Here is a 23,076-nt window from a genome sequence, read left to right on the forward strand (position 1 = left end):
CAAAGGCTATGGCTACCCTTCCCCCCAGGGCACACCAGCAGTGTTTTCTGCCTTTTTTTTTTATTTTATGGGGGACCCAGGCTGTTCTGTATACTCTCCCAGCCATGGCACACAGAACATTGCAGTCCCCCAAGGTTTCCTCTGTAGAGTCAGCCCGAGTCCTCTGCTCAACTCAGGCAGGCTGTCCCATCCCACACCTGCTGGTTCGCATCTAGGGCTGGGGATCGTTGGGACCCTTTGTGCCCCATTAACTTAGTTCTGTCAGTCAAAGTCTATTCTATACAGATCTGAGCCTCTGAGGTTCCATCTCCATCCTGCTGAACTGGCCATTGGAGTTGGAGAGACCCAGTGTATTAATGCTATTCCTCCTTTGCAGCTCCCTCCCCATTGGAATGGTCCAGAACTATTTTCCTTTTTCTCCTTTTCTCCTGTTCTCCCACCAGATTTGTGGAAAATTTTATCTTTTGAAGAAGCCAATATTCTGTCAAAGTTCAGCAGGTGTTCTGGGTGGTGGGTGTGTCTGTTGATGTCACTCTTGGTGAATTTGTGGGAGAGGGTGAGCTCTGAGCATCTTTTTTACTCCACCATCTTTCCTCCTCCTTCACTCTTTTTCTTTTGATTGGAACATTTAGTCCATTGACATTTATAGTAGCTATTTTATAGATGTGGGTTTATTGCTATTTTGAAATTTGTTTTCCAGTTGATTTTGGTAATTATTTGTTTCTTTCTTTTAATTATTTTTATTTTTGTGGTTTGATAAATTCCTTTTCTATTAGCTTGGTTTCTTTTTGGGTTTTATGACTCTATTATATACTTCTGATTTGTGGTTATCTTGTCATTCAAGTATGGTAACCCCTTACTTCATCTGTTTGGTTTTAGTTGATAGTCATGTGGGCTCAAGTGCATCCTAAAAAGAAAGAAGACAAAGAGAAAAAAGAAAAAAAAGAGAAAAAAATATATATTCTCTTGCTCTCCTCTTCCACCTTTCATGATTTTGCTATTCTCTCTTTCTTGTTTGCCTTCTTGTTTTCTTTATTGACTTACTGACTTATTTATATCCTCATGTTTTCCCTTGCAACTCACTGTATTTATCGCATTTCCAATTATGGTTTCTTAATTTCTATAGCTTCCTGTTTATTTTTTATTTAGATTAGAACTTTCAAATTGTTTTTTAGCATAGATTTAGTACTGCTGAATTCTTTTAGTTTTTGCTTGTCTGTGAAAATCTTTCTCTCTTTCTGTTCTAAAGGATAGTCTTTCTAGATAGAATATCCTAGTTTGCAGCCTTTTTCTTATTCAGGACTTTGAATACATCTTGCCACTCCCTTCTGGCCAGAAGATTTTAGGTAGTGAAATCTGCTGAATGCTTATGGGACTCCCTTGTAACAAACACTTTGTTTTTCTCTCACTGCCTTTAGAATATTTTATTTTACTTTAACCATTTTAACTATAATATGTCTTGGTGTAGGTCTGTTTGGTTTCTCCTTGTTTGGGACCCTGTGTGCCTCCTGTAGTTAGATAATTCTTTCCTTCTTAAGGTTTGGAAAGTTTTCAGTCATGATTTCTTTAACTAACTTTTCAATCCCCCTTTCACTTTCTTCTCCTTCTGGGACTCACCATTATGCATAGGCTGGCACACTTTATATTATCTTGCTTTAATTGGTTTTTATTGACTTTTCTGTCTGCTGTTCTTTTTGGGTTATTTCTTTTATCTTGTCTCCTAAGCCATTTATTCATTCCTCTGCATTATCTAGTCTTCTTTTGATTGCCTGTAGTTGAATTTTCTATTTTTAACTAGCTCTTCTTTATAGTTTAAATTTTCTTTTTAAAGTTTTCTGTCTCTATTGATAGTCTCTTTTATTTCTTTCAGTGAGTTGATCATTTCCTTTTTGAAGTCTAGTAGACTATCAAAGTCTATTTTACTGATTGTTCTTTCAGGGGATTTCTCTTGTTCTTTTAATTGAAAGTGGTTCCTCGGCTTCTTTATTTTACTTATATTTCTCTGGCTCTATGTATTTCTTTTAGACCTGTTTCTGAGCTGTGATATGTAGTAGGCAGGGTTGGAGCAATTCAGTTGTGAAGAAGAATAGGCAGAAGATGTTCACTGGGGAGTTCTCTCTGTGGTGTTGCCTGTCACTTGTTATGCAGACTTACAAAGTACTATTTGTTGATGTTGGCTTTATCCCTGCCTTAGCTATGGGAATGTCAGCCACCTACTCTGGTGCCCCTCAGGTTCTGAGCCCCAGGAAACATCAGTGCAGATCCAGCAGTGTCAGTCCCTTGGACCTGCCTTAGCAAGTGTGCAGTCACACACATGAATTTGTGGTCCACTACAGGTTCAGCTCAAACCCTAATCCCGCACCCACATATGGAACCATACACCACCCTGTTGTAAATACCCTCACTGGCCACCCTTCTTGAGTCAGAACTCCACTCACTGCCTGTAAGTCTCAGAGGTGTGGATCCACAAAGTGACCAGATACAGCAAATCCACCCTCTCTGCCTGGGGCTGTAAACAAATCTCATTCCTGCCTGTGAAGTTGCAATGGCACAGGGTATGGAGTCAACATTCAGCTCTGCCTTTGTGCAGAAGTGTTGCCTATCACCAAGCCCCATTTCTCTTCTCATGAGAACACACCAACAATGGAGCCAAGTGGAGAAAGTGACTTTGGCACAGCTGTGTTTCATTCCTCCCCCATTATACCAACATCGGTGCTTTTTTATGAGAGTTTCAGTCTGTTCTGTTCCACACACACACACACAGCCAGAGCTCACACTGCCCTCTAGTTTCCTGAGGCTGCCTGTCTGCAGTGTGACCCAGCCCTCTGCCTGGGCTCTTCACTGACTCCAGTAGCCAGTTCTGGCTCATCCCTTCTAGCTCATGTCTAGGGCTGGTCATCACAGGGACCCTCTGTGTCAGTTTTCTCCAGTTCTGCCTGCCATGCAGTTGCCACTGTCTCCTCCAAACCTTGGAAGCTCTGCTTCTTTCCTAGCTGATCTCCCAGCTAGAGAGGTTGTGTCCCAGTGTGAGTGTGCCTTTCTTCCTATGCTACTCTTTCCCTGCAGGATCAGTTCTGCACTGAATTTTTCTTTTCTCTTTTTATTCCTTACCATATTTTGTGAGAATCTTCCTGTATTTCAAAATAAAAGACACTCTACCAGAGTTCAGGAGGTTTCTGTGCAATTCAATGTTTTTGTAGATGTAATTCTTTGCGTATTTGTGGGAGAGGTCAAGCTGTGAGTCTGTCTACTCTGCCATTTTGGCTCCTTCAAATTTTAAAATAGGGCTAGGTCTTTCTTAATTACTCTTAACAAGCTGTTGTAGTTTTCAGCGTACATGTCTTGTAATTTTTCCTTGCCTCTATTGGATGCTGATTCAGAACATACACAACCTTCTGGAGAAACCTGTCCCACCCTGCCATTTACTGCCAAATAGCTGGCCTGTGTCTGAGTCACCAAAAAGTTTTGTTCTTTATCTGATTCTTAATTCTTAAGAATTTATCATTTTACTCTCATAAATGCTGATTGTACTTGTAACAAATATTTTAAAATAAAAATAATAAACTTTATTCTATAGATGAAATATGAATGAATCTCAAGTAACATATGCTTTTAATACCTTAGAATTAGTAAAGCAATATAGATACATTATAAACGCTTGAAATGTTGCCTAAAGGAAAAGTGCAGAGATTTGCAAATCCCACTCCCAGAAGTGACCGTCATTAATGGTTTGGTGAACATCTCTCAGTCTCTATCTCTCTCATTCTCTCTGCCTCTGTCTCTCACACACCACAAGATTCATTTACATCTATGATGATTTGACACATATGTGGTCATAGAGATGGCATCTTGGATGTAGATGATGGATTAACAGGCATCCAAACTGAGGGCTTCCTTGACATCAGGTAAAGACCTAGCACTCATTTTTCCAGCTGCACAACAATCATTCCTCCATCTGAACCAGAACTGATGAATCCCACCCCCTCTCCATGAACATTAGTGTTGCTTCCATTTCCCTAGTAGTTTAAACAGGACTGTGATGAACATCCTTGAAAAGACATCTTTGAACAATTGTGCAAGAATTTTAGTATGATCAACGGTAAGCATTAGCACTGCTCGAAAAGTGGTGCACTTGTGGAACTGTGATGCATCCTGCATACTGTTCTCCCAGAGAGGAGAGTCTGCTCACTCTTCCCTCCAGGGGATCTACTGTGGCCTCTGTCTCCTCATGTTGTCACTAGAGCTGGTTGTCACCAGGCTAAAGGCCTGCCAGTGTGATGTTGACCAATGCTGTCTCCGAAGTGTGAACATCTTGCATTCTCACTTGAGAGGTCGAGCATCTCTAATATACACTGGCCACCTGCATTGCCTCTTGTTGGAATTGCATGTGTTTGTTCTGTTTCTGTTTAGAACACAGTGTTTCAAGATATTTTTGGACCACAGGGATGTGAAACCTTTCTCTGACTTTAGGTTATGAAAAATGATATTTCCATGTTGTGGTTTGTCTTTCATGGATTTTGATTATTATTTTTTTTTATTTTGTTAGGTTATGTTTTGCCACAGGAAGAGCTAAGCATCTCCCTCCTGGCTCTGGTTTCACACATAGAATAGCAGTGCCTATCTCGAGATTATGCACATAGTTTCTAAAAATATTCATTTTGTATATCTCATATTTAATCCACCTGGATTTCCCTTTGAAATAACCAAAATGCTACTTCAAGTAAAAAAAAAAACACCAATCCCTTGTTAAAATATGAGAGCAGACACAAACAGCCATCTTTTGTATGATTTCATTGATAGGGAACATCCAGTGTAGGGAAAGACACACAGAGAGAAAGAGGATTAGGGCTTGTCAGGGGTTGGGGGAGGGAGAAAAGAGAATGTGTGCTTTGGATACGGGGTTTTATTTTGAGGAAAGAAACAGTCTGAAACTAGACAGTGACGATGGTTACACAGCATTGTGAATGCACTTAATGCTCCTGAATTGCACAATTTAAAATGGAAAAACATCTAAATTTTATTATGGTAAACTTAAAACATAAAAATAGATGGTACTCTAAATGACATGAAAGAAAACAAGGAAATGACAGAAAAAAGAAACAAAAATGATGCCAGGAGAAGGGAAGTAAAGTTCGGGTCTGAGAGTGGGTTGATTCTTAGAATTAGATGACAGTGTTGGTGGTTGCAGAGACATCTCAGCCCGTAGGGGTGGTGATGCCTGAATTGGCTCTGGGTCTCATAGAAGTATGTGTGTAGGTGCAGGGGGAGCTACAAAATCAGGCTCAGGGTCTCCCTGCAGGACTGGTAATGTAACCTGGTTCTAGGTCTCCTGTAGGGCTAGTCTTACAGTCTGCAAAGCTGGTGGGATGTGACACGGTCCTGTGTGTTTTGCAGGTGCAGGCTCGGGTTCCCCAGCAGGGTTGTTAGAATGGGACACAGTCCTGGGTCTCCTGAAGGAGCCAGCTCAGGATCTCATGCAAGACCAGGCTCAGGGTATCCTTGTAATGCTTGTGGAATGAGACCCCATCATTTTTCTCCTGCAGCAGCAGATTCAGGGTGTCCCTGCAAGGTTTTGCAATTTCACCCTGCTCTATAACTCCTGCAGGAGCAGGCTTGGACTGTCCCTGCTGGGTTGTTGGAATATGACCCATCTCTGATTCTCTTTCAGAAGCAGGCTCAGGGTCCCCCTACAGGGCTAGTCGATTTTGTTCCAGTCTTAGGTCCTTTGCAGGTGCAGGAATGGGGTCTCCCTTCAGGGCTGGTGAAATGTGACTCAGCTGTTGGTCTCTTGCAGAAACAGGAAGAGTTTCTCCCTGCAAGACTTGTGGAATGAGACCCATTGCTGAGTCTCTTACAGGAGCATGCTCGGGGTCTACATGCAGGGCTAGTGGAATTGGACCTGGCTAATGGTGTCCCTGCAGTGCTGCTGGAATTGTTCCAATTCTTGGGTGTCTTGAAGGTGTAGGCTCTAAGTCTCCCTGCATTGCTAGTGAAATGTGACCCAGTTGTGGTTCTCCTGAAGGGACAGTCTCAGGGTTTCCCTGCAGGGCTGGTGGATGGGACATAGTCCTGGGTCTCCTGGAGGAGCAGGCTCATGTTGCAACATGACCAATCTCAGGTTCTCCTGCAGGAGTAGGCTTGGGGCCTTCCTGAAGGGCTAGTGGAATTGGACATGGCTCATGGTCTCCCTGCAGTGCCATTGGAATTGGTCCAATTCTTGGGTCTTTTGAAGGTGTAGGTTGCAGGCTGATAAATTACCTGTAGGGCTGGTGGAATGTGACATGGCTCTTAGTCTAATGCTAGAGCTGATTCAGGGTCTTTCCACAGGGTTGGTAGAATTGGTCCCAGGCCTGGGTCTCCTACATGTACAGGCTCTGGTATCCCTGTAGGGCTTGTGGAATGTGACTGGGTTTCTGTTTCCTGCAGGGGCAGGCTCAGAGTCTCCTTGCAGTGTTGCTGGAATGGCACATGGTTCTGAGTTTCCTGCAACAGCAGGCTTATGTCCTTCCTGCATGGCTAGTTGAATATGACTCAGACCTTGGTCACTTGCAGGAGCAGGCTAGTTTTCTCACTGCTGGGATGGTGGAATCAGACCCTGTCCTGAGTCTTCTGCAGAAGCAGCTCCAGGTCTTCCTGCAGGGCTGTTGGAACATGACCCATCACTGGTTCTGCTTCAGGAGTAGGCACAGAGTCTCCTTGCAAGGATAGTGTAATTGGACCCAGCTCAGGGGTCACTACAGGGCTGATGAAATGTGTCCTGGCTCTGTGGTTCCTGCAAGTGTAGATTCTGTGTCTCCCTTCAGGGTTGGTTTAGTGGGACCCATTCCTGGGTCTCCTGTAGTAGTAGGCTCAGAGTCTCCCTGCAGGGCTGGTGGAATGGGCCCCTTCTCTAGGTCACCTGCCAGAACAGATTTGGACTCTGCCTTCAGGCTGGTGGAATTGGGCCTGTTCTTGCATCTCCTGCAGGAGCAGGCCTTGGTTCTTCCTGGAAGAATACTGTAATATGACCCATCTCTGGTTCTCTTGCAGGAGAAGCTCATGGTCTCCCTAGAAGGTTAGCAGAATTTGTCCCATTCCTTGGTCCAAGGCTCAGGGTATCCCTGCAAGGTTGGTGGGATGGGACATAGTCCTGTGTCTCCTGCAGTAGCAGGTTCTGTTCTCTTTGCAGGGCTGGTGGAATGTGACTCCACCCTGTGGTTCTTTTGCAGATGCAGGCTCAGGGACCCCACCAGAACTGATGGCTCTTAGTCTCCTATGGGAGCAGGTGAGGGATTCCCTGGAGAGCTGTTGGAATTGGTCCCAGTCCTGGGTCTCTTACAATTGCAGGCTCAGTGTCTCCCTGGAGGGTTTGTTGAATATGACTTGGCTGTGGGTATGCTGCAGGAGCAAGCTCAGTGTTTCCATGCAGGGTTGGTGGAATGGGATCTAGTTCTGGCTCTCCTGCAGGAGGAGGCTGGGGTTCTCCCTGGAGAGGCTGATGGAATTGGACTGGGATGTCTGTCTTCTGCAGGAGCAAGCCTATGGATTACCTGCAGAGCTGGTAGAATGTCACACAACTCTTGTTCTTCTGCAGGAGCTGGCTCATATTCTCTGTGAATGGCTTGGTCTCCCCCAGGAGCAGGTTTGTAGTCTCACTACAGGGCTGGTGTTATGTGACCCGCACTGTGTTTTCTGCAGATACAGTCTTAGTGTTTGACTGCAGGTTTGGTGGAATGGGACGAAGTTCTGGGTTTCCTGGAGTAGCAGGCTCACGGTCTCCCTTCTGGGGTATTGGAATGTGACCCAGTCATGTGTTTCCTGCTGAAGTGGCCTCACGATATCCCTGCAGGGCTGTTGGAATTGTACCTCACTGTGTATCACCTGCAGGATAAGGTTTGTGCTCTCCCAGCAAGGCTGGCGTATTTGGACCTATTCCTGGGTCTCCTGCAGAAGCAGGCTTTCAGTCTTCCTGCAGGGCTTCTGGAATATGACATATCTCTAATTTTCCTGCAGGATCAGGCTTGTGGGTCACCCAGCAAGGCTAGTGGAATTGGACCCACTTCAAGGTCTTAGTGCATGATTGATGGAATGGGACCCAGCCCTGGGTCTCCTGCAGGAATTGGCTCAGAGTCTTCCTGCAGGACTGGTGAAATTGGACCAATTCCTGAGTCTCCTGCAGGAGGAGGCCCTGCATCTTCCTTGAGGGATGGTGGAATACGACAGAGATCTGTTTCTCCTGCAGGAACAGGCTCAAGGTCTCCCTACAAGGCTAGTGTAATTGGACACATTCCTGGATCCATTGCAAGTGAAGGCATGATGGTCTTCCTACACAGCTGGTGGAATGTGATTCGGCTCTGAGTCTCCAGCAGGAGTAGGCTTAGGGTCTCCTTGAAAGATTGGTGAAATGGGACACAGTGCTGTCTCTCCTGCAGTAGCAGGCTCAGGTTCTCCCTACAGTATTGGTAAAATTGGACCTGGCTCTAATTCTCCTGCAGTAGCAGACTGAGGTTATACCTGCATGGCTGGTTGAGTGTGAAGGAACAGCAAGTCTTAATACATTGGCCCACTCCTGGGAAAAGGATAAACAGGGCTTGGTGCATGGTCTCTTGTATTCTCTGAAAAAGACCCTTGAGATGTGTTGATTCTGATGACCTCTTCCAAGAACTTGAACACTTTTAGAATCTCTGCCCATTCATCTTGTTTAGACTGAAGGAATCTGCCTTTCATCAGTTCTTGGAATAGAGATCAACACAAAAGGAAAGAGGGAAGAAAAAAATACCAATCTATCTGTTGAGAAATCAGCTGAAGACATTAAAAAGTTCTCTTGCAATGCACTTGTTTCTATTTTGGTGCATTTAGAATCATTTCCTTATTATCAATTTTGGCCATTTAAATTAGAATACATATTGTTCTAGGCCTACTGGGGTTCATTATGCTTGGACGCTCTGTGCTTGCTGTGTTGAGATAGCCGGTTCTATCTTTGGTTTAAGAAAATTTCAGTCTGATTTCTTCAAATACCTTTTCAAATCATTTGTCTTTATTCTTTTCCATGTGGGATCCCTATGAGTCATACACTGGTATGTTTTCTCTTATCCCAGGTTTCAGTTGCATTGCTTGCATTGCTTTTCACTAGCTTTTCTATGTCGTGTTCTGACTGAGTGATTGTGATTATCCTGTTTTCTAAGTCATTTATTTGTTCCTGTGCATTATCTAGTCCGATTTGGACTGTCTTTAGCTTAGCTATTCTCACCATTGAGTTTTCTGATTATATTTGGCTCATCTAAAGTGTTTCTCTTTCCATTTATACTAGCCTGCATTTGTATTCATAGACTCAAGATTTCCTTCAGTGTTTTATGTCCTCCCTTTTCAAGTCATGTTCTAGTAAATTTTGGGGGTCTAATACATTGGATGTTCTTTCAGGAGACTCCTGTCTTTTGAAAATTTGGAATAGTTCTTTTAACTTTATTATATCTCTCTATCACTATGGGTTAAGGATTATCAGTTATCTATTATAGAGTTGAACGGCTTTTGTAAGTGAAATCATTTCTGTGCACATTTAGTTTTAATGCTGTGAGGATTGTTTTTGGTATGTAATGATGCCATGCATTCCTTCTGTGTCTGTTGCCTGTTATATCTATGATTGCTACTGCGGTTTTTGTTGTGGTGAATATAACCTATTCTAGTAAAGTTAGCAGAGTGTCATTTTGGTTAAATGTTTATCATAACTCTGACAGTGCTGGGACTACTAATTTTTGCTGGAATAGAGGTTTCCAAATGATTTCTGGGCTGCAGGCTGGATATGTGGAGAGGGAATTGTTCCAATACACACTCATGAAAGTGCATTCGTCCTCACTGTTGCCACGGAAAAGTCAAAATTTTATAATGGGTTCCCTCAGGTTCTCTGCAAACAAAGACAAAAGTGGAAACAAATTTAATGATGTCACACATTAGAAACTGCTGAAACAATCCTGCAGTGCCACAATTGGGTCCTAAGTGTAGTACTGGGTCAGCACCACAACTATAGTTGCATTAGCATGTGGTAGGCAAGGTTGATGGAAAAGCTTCAAATTCTCCTATTTTTCATCAGATCTCTGCTCCAAGAACTCTTGTCAATAAGGCATGGGAACTCAAAGGCAAGCATGGAGCATTTCAAAAACCTCTGCACTGGACAATAAGAAATTTCAATCCTGCCTATGAAAGTTGCAGATCTTTTGGCTATAGAATCTTATTTCAACACTAAATTGCCCTGGATTCTAGAAACCAGATAAAGATGGCTCTGATTGAGACCATTTCTCCTTTATGGAGAAAATGAGCAATTATACTGTGGATGTGAAAATGCTGTGACTAAGGCCCTGGGTTACTAAGCTAATCCACAACACATATGCCAGCAGATTTAATATTAAGAGAGGACCCAGGCAGATCTGTTCTCTAGATAGTACCAACCACAGCCCAAAACAATCTCCAAACCCCTGGGAATAAATTTGTGACATCAGCCACACCCCTAACACAGATTCCACAGGCACTCCTAGCTCAAAACTGGCAGATGCAGTCTTGGTCTGGGAATCAATTGCAGAGAAATTTTGTGATTATTGCTTTCAGTTATGTCAATCAAACGTCCACTATGCACTCTTTTAACCCTCAGCGCATCGTCTTCCATCTTAAATGACCTGTCCACTTTAGAGTGTGCATCCCAGTAAAACAGTTTCCCCTTTGCTGCTCCTTCACCAAAGGTCAGGACCTGTACTGATTTCCATTCTCTACTTTGCCTTCTACTCTTTCCCGGTTATGTGAGAATTCTTTCTGACTTTTGAAGTAAGAGATGTTTGGCCATTATTCAGCAGGGATCCTGAGCCAAGGGCCGGGAGAGTGGATGTTTATCTTGCTGTATACATGGGAGAGAGTGAGCGAAGTTTGCACTGGTACTCTGCCAGTTTGGCATGGATAAATTAACACAATTTAGACATAACTCACAGACACTTGATCCTTGTTTAGCTATTTTTCTCTATATCAATGGTGGAAGGATGTGTTCGAAGACTCCAGGTCTGACAATGTGTACATACCTCCATTGCAGACTTCCAAATAGTTAACAGAATTGAATTACATACTATGGGAAGTGTATCAAAATAAATATAGTTTTAGAAATATACTAAATCTAACTACAAGACAGAGTTGCCATATTTAGGTATCAGCTTGAAATACCCAAATAAGAAAAATACAGAGAAAATACTAGTTAGCAGCCAAAATTCATGAAGGAGGCAGGTCAACACTTTTCTCTTGGTGCTTCCAACACTAAGAAAAACAATGAAATAATTCTTAGAATCATTAACAACCACAACCATGGGTTTCCATTGTTCATGTGGTGCCCTTTCCTAATAATGGCACATACTGGTCAATGTTGGCGATTCAAGGGGCAACATTACTATTTAGGAAAGCACAAAGAAATCCAAACAATGTATTTTTATATAGGCTTGGTTTCAATAGCACTTAGAGACATTAAAGATACGAGAACACTGCAAAAGTTTTGCTAGGCTATTGAGAATCATGTACTCTTCTATGAAAGATGAGAATGTTTAATCATCCAATTATGTTGAGAAACACAATTAAACCTGACAAATATGGCAACCACATATTTGCACCCGGTACATGCCTGAAGGGAAAAATGGTCCACAAAAAATTTGTCACTACATATCTATGCCAACAATTACACTTCATTTCAATAAGAGAATTATAATAGTTACAAATACTGTTTTGAAAAACTGAGGATAAATAAATATTCAAATTCAGGCAAAGAATCCACTCACTTACCACACTCCCTTCACCCCAGAGAAGACATAAACCCAGCATTTGCTGAATCTAGCGGAAGGCCATTGTTTCTTTGTGGGAGCTAAGTATTCAATTCCTATCTATTTCATACGAGAGTATTTGACCTTTATGGGGTTCCCTGTTGTTCACAGAGGATGAAGCTAGAGGAACTCTGATTCTAGGAGGGGCTTGCTCTTCTCTTACTGGCTTCATTGCAGCTGAGGTACTGATCCCTCAAAATGGATGCCTGAGTGGAGGGGAGGGAAGAGCAAGTGCTTGATAGCTAGGCCCAAACCTGGGAAAAGGCTTACCTGGGCTTGGTGCACTTTGATCTGAATGGCTTGGAATTGCCCCTTGGGTCGTGTGGATTATCTGACCTCTTTCAAGAACATGAGCGTTTTTATCATCTCTGCCATCTCTTCTCTGTAGACGTCAGGGATCTTGGACCCGTTCTTGGAGCAGAGAATTGAGGAACTTCCTCAAGTCCACGGTGGCCCTCCGTAGGTTTCTGCTAGTATCAGCGAGGTTCAATATGTCTCATGAATGCCTTTCGAGCCTGCTATCCTCTACAGCTGTCTCCAGGCCAGTATTCTCTATTGTAGCAGAACATCTCTCATCAATGTGTTCGCATCTCTCCTCAATCCGTGCAGCCATATTTTCGGCCAGCTTCTTTTCGTGTCTCCCATAAAGTCGACTTCAACAGGACTGGGCAAGTCTGAAAGGACCTCGGAGCCTCTCCAGTAAGCTGAAGACAGGGAGATCTTCCACTGTCTGCCCTTTCAGGTTCTGGAAACTGACCCGTGAACTCAGGTCTTTGGGCAGCAGCAGTATCTCGAACTGACACAGCTTCCCGGACCAAAGACCTAAGCCAAGCTCCACAGAGGGCGGCAGCCCCTCCATCGCACTGATCCACCCACAGAACTCTGCCCGGTTACCTAGGATCCACCAGCCACAACAAGCCTCGCGGTACACACCAACATTCCACCTGGAATCCAACCGCTAACTGCCATCCCCAATGGCTGCTGCATCTTGTCAGTGTTGGGGGAGGGGCTGCATCCGACGAGAGGTTCCTAAGGTAAATGTGATTCTACCCACTAGCGTCACATGGGCCTTTGTTCTTCCCTCTTTCCTTTTGTTCAGATCTGTATGCACTGTAGCAACGGAGGGAAGTGTGTCCATTTTCAGTTGATGTTTTCACACGTCTTTAAACTTTCTAAAAGTTCACACCACACAGTGACCCAATAAAGGAAACGTATGTTCCTGTAATATCCGTACATCCGGAATACATATGCGTCGCCTGATTTCTGCTGAAACACCCGCACTCTCAGGACATGGAACCTTTTGTTTAATGGGGGCTGAAATTCCAAGAAATGAAACCAACCCCAATGTGCACTTTACTGTCTGTCTCTTTTGCTCTTAGTACACTATTGCAGAGCTACTTGTCTTTGTTATAGGCTTATACCATTTCTTATCTACGTAGGGTAGAATATGGCAATCATTCATCCTATTGGAAGACTTGCAACTCTATATCACGGACAAGGACTCCATTTTCTTCCAAATCGGCATTTGGGTTAGGTCACGATATGCTCTTATGAATCAAAATTTACGAATATGAATGCACGCGTCTGATTTCCGAATACAAGTGTGCTGAGTACATGCAAGCCACGATACTGGGTCAATGCGTGCTGAATGATCCTTGATATCACCTTGAGTATTTACTTTTGAATAATCATGGTTCACTTTTTATATGTCAGCCAACCATACACTGTTGGTGCTTGTTTGTTGGTTTGATTCTTTGTTGGTCTACATCCCATTAGTTTTGCAAACACATCAGGACATGCATCTATCCTTTCGCTTAAACAGAGAGTCAAATAAGCTGATTCACTTAAGAGAGTGCTTCCAATCACCTATGATTTCCTGCTTCCCTCTCCCATCTTTAGGGTTTTGATGTCATCCTTGCCTTCTTCTTGTTTCTTCTTTGCCACTCATGCTCTTTTTGCATTTGCAATTATGGTTCTCTTCTTTCCATTTCATCTTGCTGCTTTTCTATTCAGGGGAGTATTCTCAACCATCCTTTTAGAAGAAGTTTTGAACTGCTGAATTCTTTTAAGATTTGCCGGTTTGTGGAATTCTCTAGCACTGCCGTTATTAGAAATGGTGGTCATGGGGCATAGGCTACCCTAGGTGGCAGCATTTGGCTATTCAGGATATGGTCATTGTCCTGGCACTCCTCCCTGTCCTGCAATATTGCTGCCGAGATATCAGCTGAAACCCCTCTGGAGGTTTCCTTGTGACTATGTTGTTTCCTCCAGGTGCATTTTAAATCACTCAGATATTCGTGAACTTTGTTGATTTGAATCATACAGCTGCTGGTAGGTCTATTGGGATTCCTCCTAATTTGGATGCTGTGTAATTCCTGAATTCGCATAGATGATACTTTCCTGGCTTTCAGCAATTTTCAGTCTGATTTTTCTACAGATAAATTTTCAGACATTTTTTGTTTCTTTATCTCTTGCTTTTCCTTCTGGGACTCTTATGAATTCTAGTCTTTCATGCCCTGTCTTAACCCAGTATTCAACAGCAATGTTTTCATTGGTTTGCACTTGCATTGCTATGTCCGCTTCTGACCGAAGGATTTCTGTTCCCCTGTTTTCACAGTCATTCACGCGTCCCTCTGCATTATCAAGTCTGCTAAGGACTGAATTTTGCCCTGATATTATCACATCCATTGAGTTTTCTAACATTTTTTGGCTTGTCTTTAGACTTTCTCTTCCCCTTTTCTGGTATTCTGCCTTTTGTGATTCTGATACACTGTTGTACTTCAGGGATTTCCTAACCTCCATTTTCAACACTTGGTCTGGAAAGCATTTTGCAGTCTACTTGTTTGAAAGCTTAACTCTTGGGCCTTCAATATCTTTGGAAGTGAAAATGGAACTTCCTGTATCTTTTACTGTACTTCTTCAAATATTCTGGTCAGGTAATATCAGGTATCTAATGTAAAATCCAGGGCTTTGTTAAGTGAAAATTTTAGACTCTTGGCTTTACACAATTCCATGGGATTTCTGTGAGGACAATTTCTCCTAGACATTGATGCCATATCGTGTTCCTGTGTGTGTTGTCTGGTATATCTCCAATTGCTGGTGTTGCATTTGTTGTGATGAACAACCCATACTATTTCAATTAGCATAACTTCAATTTGATTACACTTATCTCACAATTCTGGAAGTGCGCAGGGCACTTCCTCTTGTGGAAATGAGGCTTCTAAAGGATCTCAGCTCTGCATTCTGCTCTATGTCATTTTGGAGTGTTTCCAAAACAGCAAACTGAGAGTGCGCTTGTGCTTTGTAGTGCCACGGGAATGTTCCAAAGAAAGCAGTTCGTCTCAGAGCTTCTCTGTCTACTGAAACACCAGTGGAAGCACAACCATGGATGTCACACATCAGGGCCTGCTGGAATGATCCCGCAGACGGACCTTGGTGTCCTCGGTGCCGTACCGTGCCTGTGCCATCCAAAATGTAGCATCCGCTTTTGGGAGATAGTGCTGAAGGAAATGCTTCCTCTTCTCATGCTGTGGACTTGGACCACTTTTAGTTGTCCTCTCATTTTTGTGGCATGGGTGCACGAAGGCCACCACAGAGCTGTTGCGCATCCTGTGCCTCAAACCAAACCATAATCCCAGCCCAGGTGATGAATGTAGCATATCCTAAGGCTTTTCATTCTGATTTCAAACACAAGGCCCCCTGGATACTTCAGAACAGATGCACGATAGCTCTGATTCAGCCCCACACGTGCTCTATTGGCAAAATGCCCAATTGGTCCCAGGTCCTGCAGATGCACTGGGTGTGGCCATGGGACATACCAGTAATCTCAACCGCGCGACAAGTGTGGTTGCTTTATCATTGGTACACAGTTCGGTTTGCTCTCTTGATTCGACCCACCACATCCCACAATGCACTCCAGATCCCTGAGACTCAGCATGTGCCATCATCCATATCCCTATCCCTCACTGAACGTTGCCTCTGCTACCTCAAATTTTGCAGCTGGGATCTTGGTCTCAGAATCAACTGTGGGGATATTTTGCGCTGGTTTCTTTGAGTTCTCTCAGCCAAGCATCTGCTGTGCACTCTTGTAAATCTCAGCACATCACCTTCAAACCCATGTCTCCTGTCCGCTTGAGAGTGTGCGTCCAAGTTAAACAGAGTTTCACCCTTGTTGCTCCATCTCCAGGGGTCAGACCCTGCACTGGTTTCCATTCCCTGCTTTGCCTTCTCCTGCTTTAGGGGTTCTGAGGCCTCATTCTATCTTTGGAAGTAACAGACCTCTCTTCGGCAAGTGTCCTCTGCCAAGGGCTGTGTGAGTGGTTGTTTCCATTGTTCTGTTCATGGGAGCGAGTGAGTGCAGGTTGCACTTATTCTCTGCCAACTGGGCATCGATGAATCAACACTATCCAGATACATTTCACAGAAATGTGATATTTGCTTAGCTCTTTGTTTCTATACAGCTGTGGTTGGAGGGATTATCCGAAGACACCTGTTTTGACATTGTGTTGATACCTCTTTTGCAGTCTTTAAGAAGTTTAAAAGAATTCATTTACATGTTTTGGGAGTTATATGAAAATGAAATTATTTTTTGAAACACACTCAATCGACCTAGAAGCCTGACTTGTCAATTTTGGTAACATTGTGTCAGCTCTACGGAAAACCTAGACAGATAGAATGCAAACTAGCAGTCCAAACTATTAAAGGGGTCATGTCAGCTCTTTACGGTTGAAGCCTCTGAACCCAACAGGAACCATGAAATAACTATTGGAAATATGAAATAACCCCAACCTTGAATAAAGTTGTGCATGTGGTGCCCTTTACTCCCAATGACACCTACTGGCCAATGTTGGCATTTCAAGGGGTAACATCCCTCTCTAGGAAAATACAAGAGGAAAGAAACCAAATATATACATTTAGGTTTGAATCCAAAAGGACCTAGAGGCATTATAGCTAGGAGAACCCTGCTGCAGTTATGCTAGTCTATTGAGAACCAGGTGTTCTTCTATCAGTGATGAGAACGCTTAATCATCCGATCATGTTGGGTAAAGCCATTTAACGCAACCAAGTCTGCACCCGCATGATATAGTGCCCCCGGGGGCTTGACTCAAGTGAAAGACGATCCACATAAGCTGTGTCTTTAATATAATTGGCGACTTTTACAGTACAGTTCACTTTCTGACTTGTACTATTTACCTATACTGTCTGGAAAAACTGAGGCCTAATACAGATTCAAGTTCAGTCAAAGATTCCCCTCACTTACCACACTCCCTTCACCCCAGGGAAGACATAAACACAACATTTGCTGAATCTAGCGGAAGGACATCGTTTCTAGGTTTGAGCTAAGTATTCAATTCCTATCTAGTTCAGCCGAGACTATTTGACTTTAAGGAGATCACTGTTTTTCACAGAGTGTGAAGCGGGAGGAAATCTGATTCTAGGAGGGGCGTGCTCCTCTCATAACGGCTTCATTGCAGCTCAGGTACTGATCCTTCAAAATGGATGAATGAGTGGAGGGGAGGGAAGGGCAAGTGCTCACTAGCTAGGCCCAAACCTGGGAAAAGGCTTACCTGGGCTTGGTGAATTCTGGTCTGAGTGGCTTGGGAAGGCCCATTTTGACGTGTGGATTCTCACGACCAAGAACAGGAGCATTTTGATCATCTCTGCCATCTCTTCTCTTGCCGACGTCAGGGACCTTGGACCCGTTATTGGAGAAGAGAATTGAGGAACTTCCTCAAGTCCACGTTGGCACTCCGTATGTTTCTGCCTGTATCAGTGAGTTTCAATATGTCTCATGAATGTCTTTTGAGCCTGGTATCCTCTACAGCTGTCTCCACGCCAGTATTCTCCATTGTAGCAGAACATCTCTCATCCATGTGTTCGCATCTCTCCTCAATCCGTGCAGCCAGCTTATCGGCCAGCTTCTCTTCGTGTCTCCCCTAAAGTCGACTTCACCAGGACTGGGCAAGTCTGAAAGTACCTCGGAGCCTGACCAGTAAGCTGATGACAGGCAGATCTTCCACTGTCTGCCCTTTCAGGTTCTGGAAACTGACCTGTGACCTCAGGTCTTTGGGCAGCAGCAGTATCTCAAACTGACACAGCTTCCCGGACCAAAGACCTAAGCCAAGCTCCACAGAGGGCGGCAGCCCCTCCATCACACTGATCCACCCACAGAACTCTGCCCGGTTACCTAGGATCCAACAGCCACAACAAGCCTCGCGGTAAACACCAACATTCCACCTGGAATCCAACCGCTAACTGCCATCCCCAATGGCTGCTGCATCTTGTCAGTGTTGGGGGAGGGGCTGCATCCGACGAGAGGTTCCTAAGGTAAATGTGATTCTACCCACTAGCGTCCCATGGGCCTTTCTTCTTCCCTCTTTCCTTTTGTTCAGAGCTCTATGCACCGTACCAATGGAGGGAAGTGTGTCCCTTTTCAGTTGATGGTTTCACACGTCTTTAAACTTTCTAACAGTTCACAGTACACAGGGACCCACTAAAGGAGACTTATGTTCCTATAATATCCGTACACCCGGAATACATATGCGTCGCCTGATTTCTGCTGAAACACCCACACTCTCAGGACATGGATCCATTGGATTCATGGGGGCTGAAATTCCAAGAAATGAAACCAACCCCAATGTGCACTTTGCTGTCGGTCTCTTTTGCACTTAGTACACTTTGGCAGAGCTACTTGCCTTTGTTATAGGCTTCTTACATTTCTTCTCTACGTAGCCTAGAATATGGCATTCCTTCATCCTGTTGGAAGACATACAAGTCTACATCACGGACTAGGAAACCATTTGATTCCAAATCGGCATTAGTGTTAGGTCACGATATGCTCTTATGAATCAAAATTTACGAATATGAATGCACGCTTCTGATTTCCGAATACAAGTGTGCTGAGTACATGCAAGCCACGATACTGGGTCGATGCGTTCTGAATGACCCTTGACCTCACCTTGAGTATTTTCTTTTGAATAATCATGGTTCCCTTTGTATATGTCAGCCAACCATACCATTTTGGTGCTTGTTTGTTGGTTTGATTCTTTGTTGGTCTTCTTCTCGCTTGTTTTGCAAACACGTCAGGCCATGCATCTCTCCTTTCGCTTCAAACAGAGTCAAATAAGCTGATTCACTTAAGAGAGTGCTTCCAATCACCTGTGATTTCCTGCTTCCCTCTCCCATCTTTAGGGTTTTGATGTCCTCCTTAAGTTCTTCTTCTTTCTTCTCTGCCACACATGCTCTTCTTGCATTTCCAATAATGGTTTCTTCTTTCCATTCCATCTTGCTGCTTTTCTATTCAGGGGAGTTTTCTCAACCTTTCTTTTAGAAAAACTTTTGAACTGCTGAATTCTTTTAAGATTTGCCGGTCTGTAGAATTCTCTAGCTCTGCCGTTATTTGAAATGGTGTTCATGTGGCATAGGCTACCCTAGGTGGCAGCATTTGGCCATTCAGGATATGGTCTGTGTCCTGGCACTCCTCCCTGTCCTGCAATATTGCTGCCGAGATATCAGCTGAAACCCCTCTGGAGGTTTCCTTGTGACTATGTTGTTTCCTCCAGGTGCATTTTAAATCACTCGGATATTCGTGAACTTTGTTGATTTGAATCATACAGCTGCTGGTAGGTCTATTGGGATTCCACCTCCTTCGGATGCTGTGTAATTCCTGAATTCGCATAGATGATTCTTTCTTGGCTTTCAGCAAGTTTCAGTCTGATTTTTCTACAGATAAATTTTCAGACACTTTTTGTTACTTTATCTCTTGCTTTTCCATCTGGGACTCATGATTTCTATTCTTTCATGCCCTGTCTTAACCCAGGGTTCAACTGCAATGTTTTCATTTGTTTGCACTTGCTTTCCTATGTCTGCTTCTGACCGAGGTTTTTCTCTTCCCCTGTCTTCACAGTCATTCACGCGTCCCTCTGCATTATCTAGTCTGCTAAGGACTGAATTTTAGCCCTGATATTATCACAACCATTGAGTTTCCTGATATTTTTGGCTCGTGTTGAGACTTTCTCTTCCCCTTTTCTGGTATTCTGCCTTTTGTGATTCTGAGACACTGGTGTTCTTCAGTGTTTTCCTGACCTTCATTTTCAACACTTGTTCTGGATAGCGTTTTGCAGACTAGTTGTTTGAAAGCTTATCTTTTGCGCCTTCAATATCTTTGGAACTGAAAATGGTACTTCCTGTTTCTTTTACTGTTCTTCTTCATCTCTACTGGTCAGGTAATATCAGGTATCTAATGTAGACTTCTAGGGCTTTGTTAATTGAAAATTTTAGACTCTTGTCTCTACGCAATTCCATGGGATTTCTGTGAGGACAATTTCTCCTAGGCATTGATGCCATAACCTGTACCTGTGTGTGTTGTTTGGTATATCTCCAATTGCTGGTGTTGCATTAGTTGTGATGAACAACCCATACTACTTCGATTAGCATAACTTCATTTTGATTATACTTATCTCACACTTCTGAAAGTGCACAGGACACTTCCTCTTGTGGAAATGAAGCTTCTAAAAGTTCTCAGCTCTGCATTCTTCTCTATGTCATTTTGGAGTGTTTCCAAAACAGCAAACTGAGAGTGCTCTTCTGCTTTTTATTGCCACGGGAATGTCCCAAAGAAATCAGTTCTTTCCAGAGCTTCTCTGTCTACAGAAACACCAGTGGAAGCATATCTATGGATGTCACATATCAGGGCCTGCTGGAATGATCCCGCAGACCTTCCTTGTTGTCCTAGGTGCCGTACCGTGCCGGTGCCATCCAAAATGTAGCATCCGCTTTTGGGAGATAGTGCTGAAGGGAATGCTTCCTCTTCTCGCGCTGTGGACTTGGACCACTCTTCCTTGTCCTCTCATCCTTGTGGCACGGGTGCACGAAGGCAACCACAGAGTTGTTGCGCATCCTGTGACTCAAACCAAACCATAATCCCAGCCCAGGTTATGAATGTAGCATATCCTAAGGCTTTTCATTCTGATTTCAAATTCAAGGCCCCCTGGATCCCTCAGACCAGATGCACGATATCTCTGATTCAGCCCCACACGTGCTCTATTGGCAAAATTCCCAATTGGTCCCTGGTCCTGCAGATGTACTGGGTGTGGCCATGGGACATATCGGTAATCGCAACCGCGCGAGCATTGTGGTTGATTTATTATTGGTACACAGTTCGGTTTGCTCTCTTGATTCGACACACCACATCCCACAACGCACTCCAGATCCCTGAGACTCAGCGTGTGCCATCATCCGTAGCTCTATGCCTCACTGACCATTGCCTCTGCTACCTCAAATTTGGCAGCTTGGATCTTGGTCTCAGAATTAACTGTGGGGATATTTTGCGCTGGTTTCTTTGAGTTCTCTCAGCCAAGCATCTGCTGTGCACTCTTGTAAATCTCAGCACATCACCTTCAAACCCATGTCTCCTGTCCGCTTGAGAGTGTGCGTCCAAGTTAAACAGAGTTTCACCCTTGTTGCTCCATCACCAGGGGTCCGAACCTGCACTGGTTTCCATTCCCTGCTTTGCCTTCTCCTGCTTCCAGGTGTCCTGAGGCCTCATCCTGTCTTTGGGAGTAACAGACCTCTCTTCGGCCAGTGTCCTATGCTAAGGGCTGGGTGAGTGGATGTTTCCATTGCTCTGTACATGGGAGCGAGTGAGTGCAGGTTGCACTTCTTCTCTGCCAACTGGGCATCGATGAATCAACACTATCCAGATACATTTCACAGAAATGTGATATTTGCTTAGCTCTTTGTTTCTATACAGCCGTGGTGGGAGGGATTGTCCGAAGACAACTATTTTGACATTGTGTTGATATCCCATTTGCAGTCTTTAAGAAGTTTAACAGAACTCATTTACATGTTTTGGGAGTTATGCAAAAATGGAGTTATATTTTGAAACACACTAAATCGACCTAGAAGCCAGACTTGTCAATTTTGGTAACATTTTGTCAGCTCTACGGAAAAGCTAGACAGATAGAATGCAAACTAGCAGTCCAAACTGTTCAAGGGGTCATGTCAGCTCTTTAAGGTTGATGCCTCCGAAACCAACAGGAACCATGAAATAACTTTTGGAAACATGGAATAACCCCCAACCTTGGATACACTTGTGCATGTGGTGCCCTGTATCCCAATGACACCAACTGGCCAATGTTGGCATTTCAAGGGGTAACATCCCTCTCTAGGAAAATACAAGAGGAAACAAACCAAATATATACATTTAGGTTTGAATCCAAAAGCACCTAGAGGCATTCTAGCTAGGAGAATCCTGCTGCAGTTATGCTAGTCTATTGAGAACCAGGTGTTTTTCTATCAGTGTTGAGAACGCTTAATCATCCGATCCTGTAGTTTAAAGCCATTTAACGCAACCAAGTCTGCACCCCCATGATATAGTGCCCCCGGGGGCTTGACTCAACTGATAGACGATCCACATAAGCTGTGTCTTTAATGTCATTGGCGACTTTTACAGTTCAGTTCACTTTCTGACTTGTACTATTTACCTTCACTGTCTTGAAAAACTGAAGCCTAATACAGATTCATGTTCAGTCAAAGATTCCCCTCACTTACCACACTCCCTTCACCCCAGGGAAGACATAAACACAACATTTGCTGAATCTAGCAGAAGGACATCGTTTCTAGGTGTGAGCTAAGTATTCAATTTTATCTATTTCAGCCGAGACTATTTGACCTTTAAGGTGTTCACTGTTGTTCACAGAGAGTGAAGCTGGAGGAACTCTGATTCTAGGAGGGGCTTGCTCTTCTCGTAATGGCTTCATTGCAGCTCAGGTACTGATCCTTCAAAATGGATGCCTGAGTGGAGGGGAGGCAAGGGCAAGTGCTCACTAGCTAGGCCCAAACCTGGGAAAAGGCTTACCTGGGCTTGTTGAATTTTGGTCTGAATGGCTTGGGAATGCCCCTTGGGACGTGTGGATTCTCACGACCTCTTCCAAGAACAGGAGCGTTTTGATCATCTCTGCCATTTCTTCTCCTTCAGACGTCAGGGACCTTGGACCCGTTATTGGAGAAGAGAATTGAGGAACTTCCTCAAGTCCACGTTGGCACTCCGTATGTTTCTGCCTGTATCAGTGAGTTTCAATATGTCTCATGAATGTCTTTTGAGCCTGGTATCCTCTACAGCTGTCTCCACGCCAGTATTCTCCATTGTAGCAGAACATCTCTCATCCATGTGTTCGCATCTCTCCTCAATCCGTGCAGCCAGCTTACCGGCCAGCTTCTCTTCGTGTCTCCCCTAAAGTCGACTTCACCAGGA

At 43.8% G+C, this 23,076-nt stretch overlaps 1 long non-coding RNA gene across 1 annotated transcript in view; it reads left to right on the plus strand.

Moving 5' to 3' along the window:
• Nucleotides 1-12,459, plus strand: part of LOC140693022 (uncharacterized) — a 51,061-nt gene extending 38,602 nt beyond the window's left edge. The window contains exon 17 of the long non-coding RNA XR_012068671.1: nucleotides 12,211-12,459. This is a non-coding gene — a long non-coding RNA (uncharacterized lncRNA). The remainder of the gene's footprint in view (nucleotides 1-12,210) is intronic.
• The last annotated feature ends 10,617 nt before the right edge of the window (nucleotides 12,460-23,076 follow it).

Source organism: Vicugna pacos, unplaced genomic scaffold (genome assembly GCF_048564905.1).
Source record: "Vicugna pacos unplaced genomic scaffold, VicPac4 scaffold_19, whole genome shotgun sequence".
NCBI lineage: Eukaryota > Metazoa > Chordata > Mammalia > Artiodactyla > Camelidae > Vicugna > Vicugna pacos.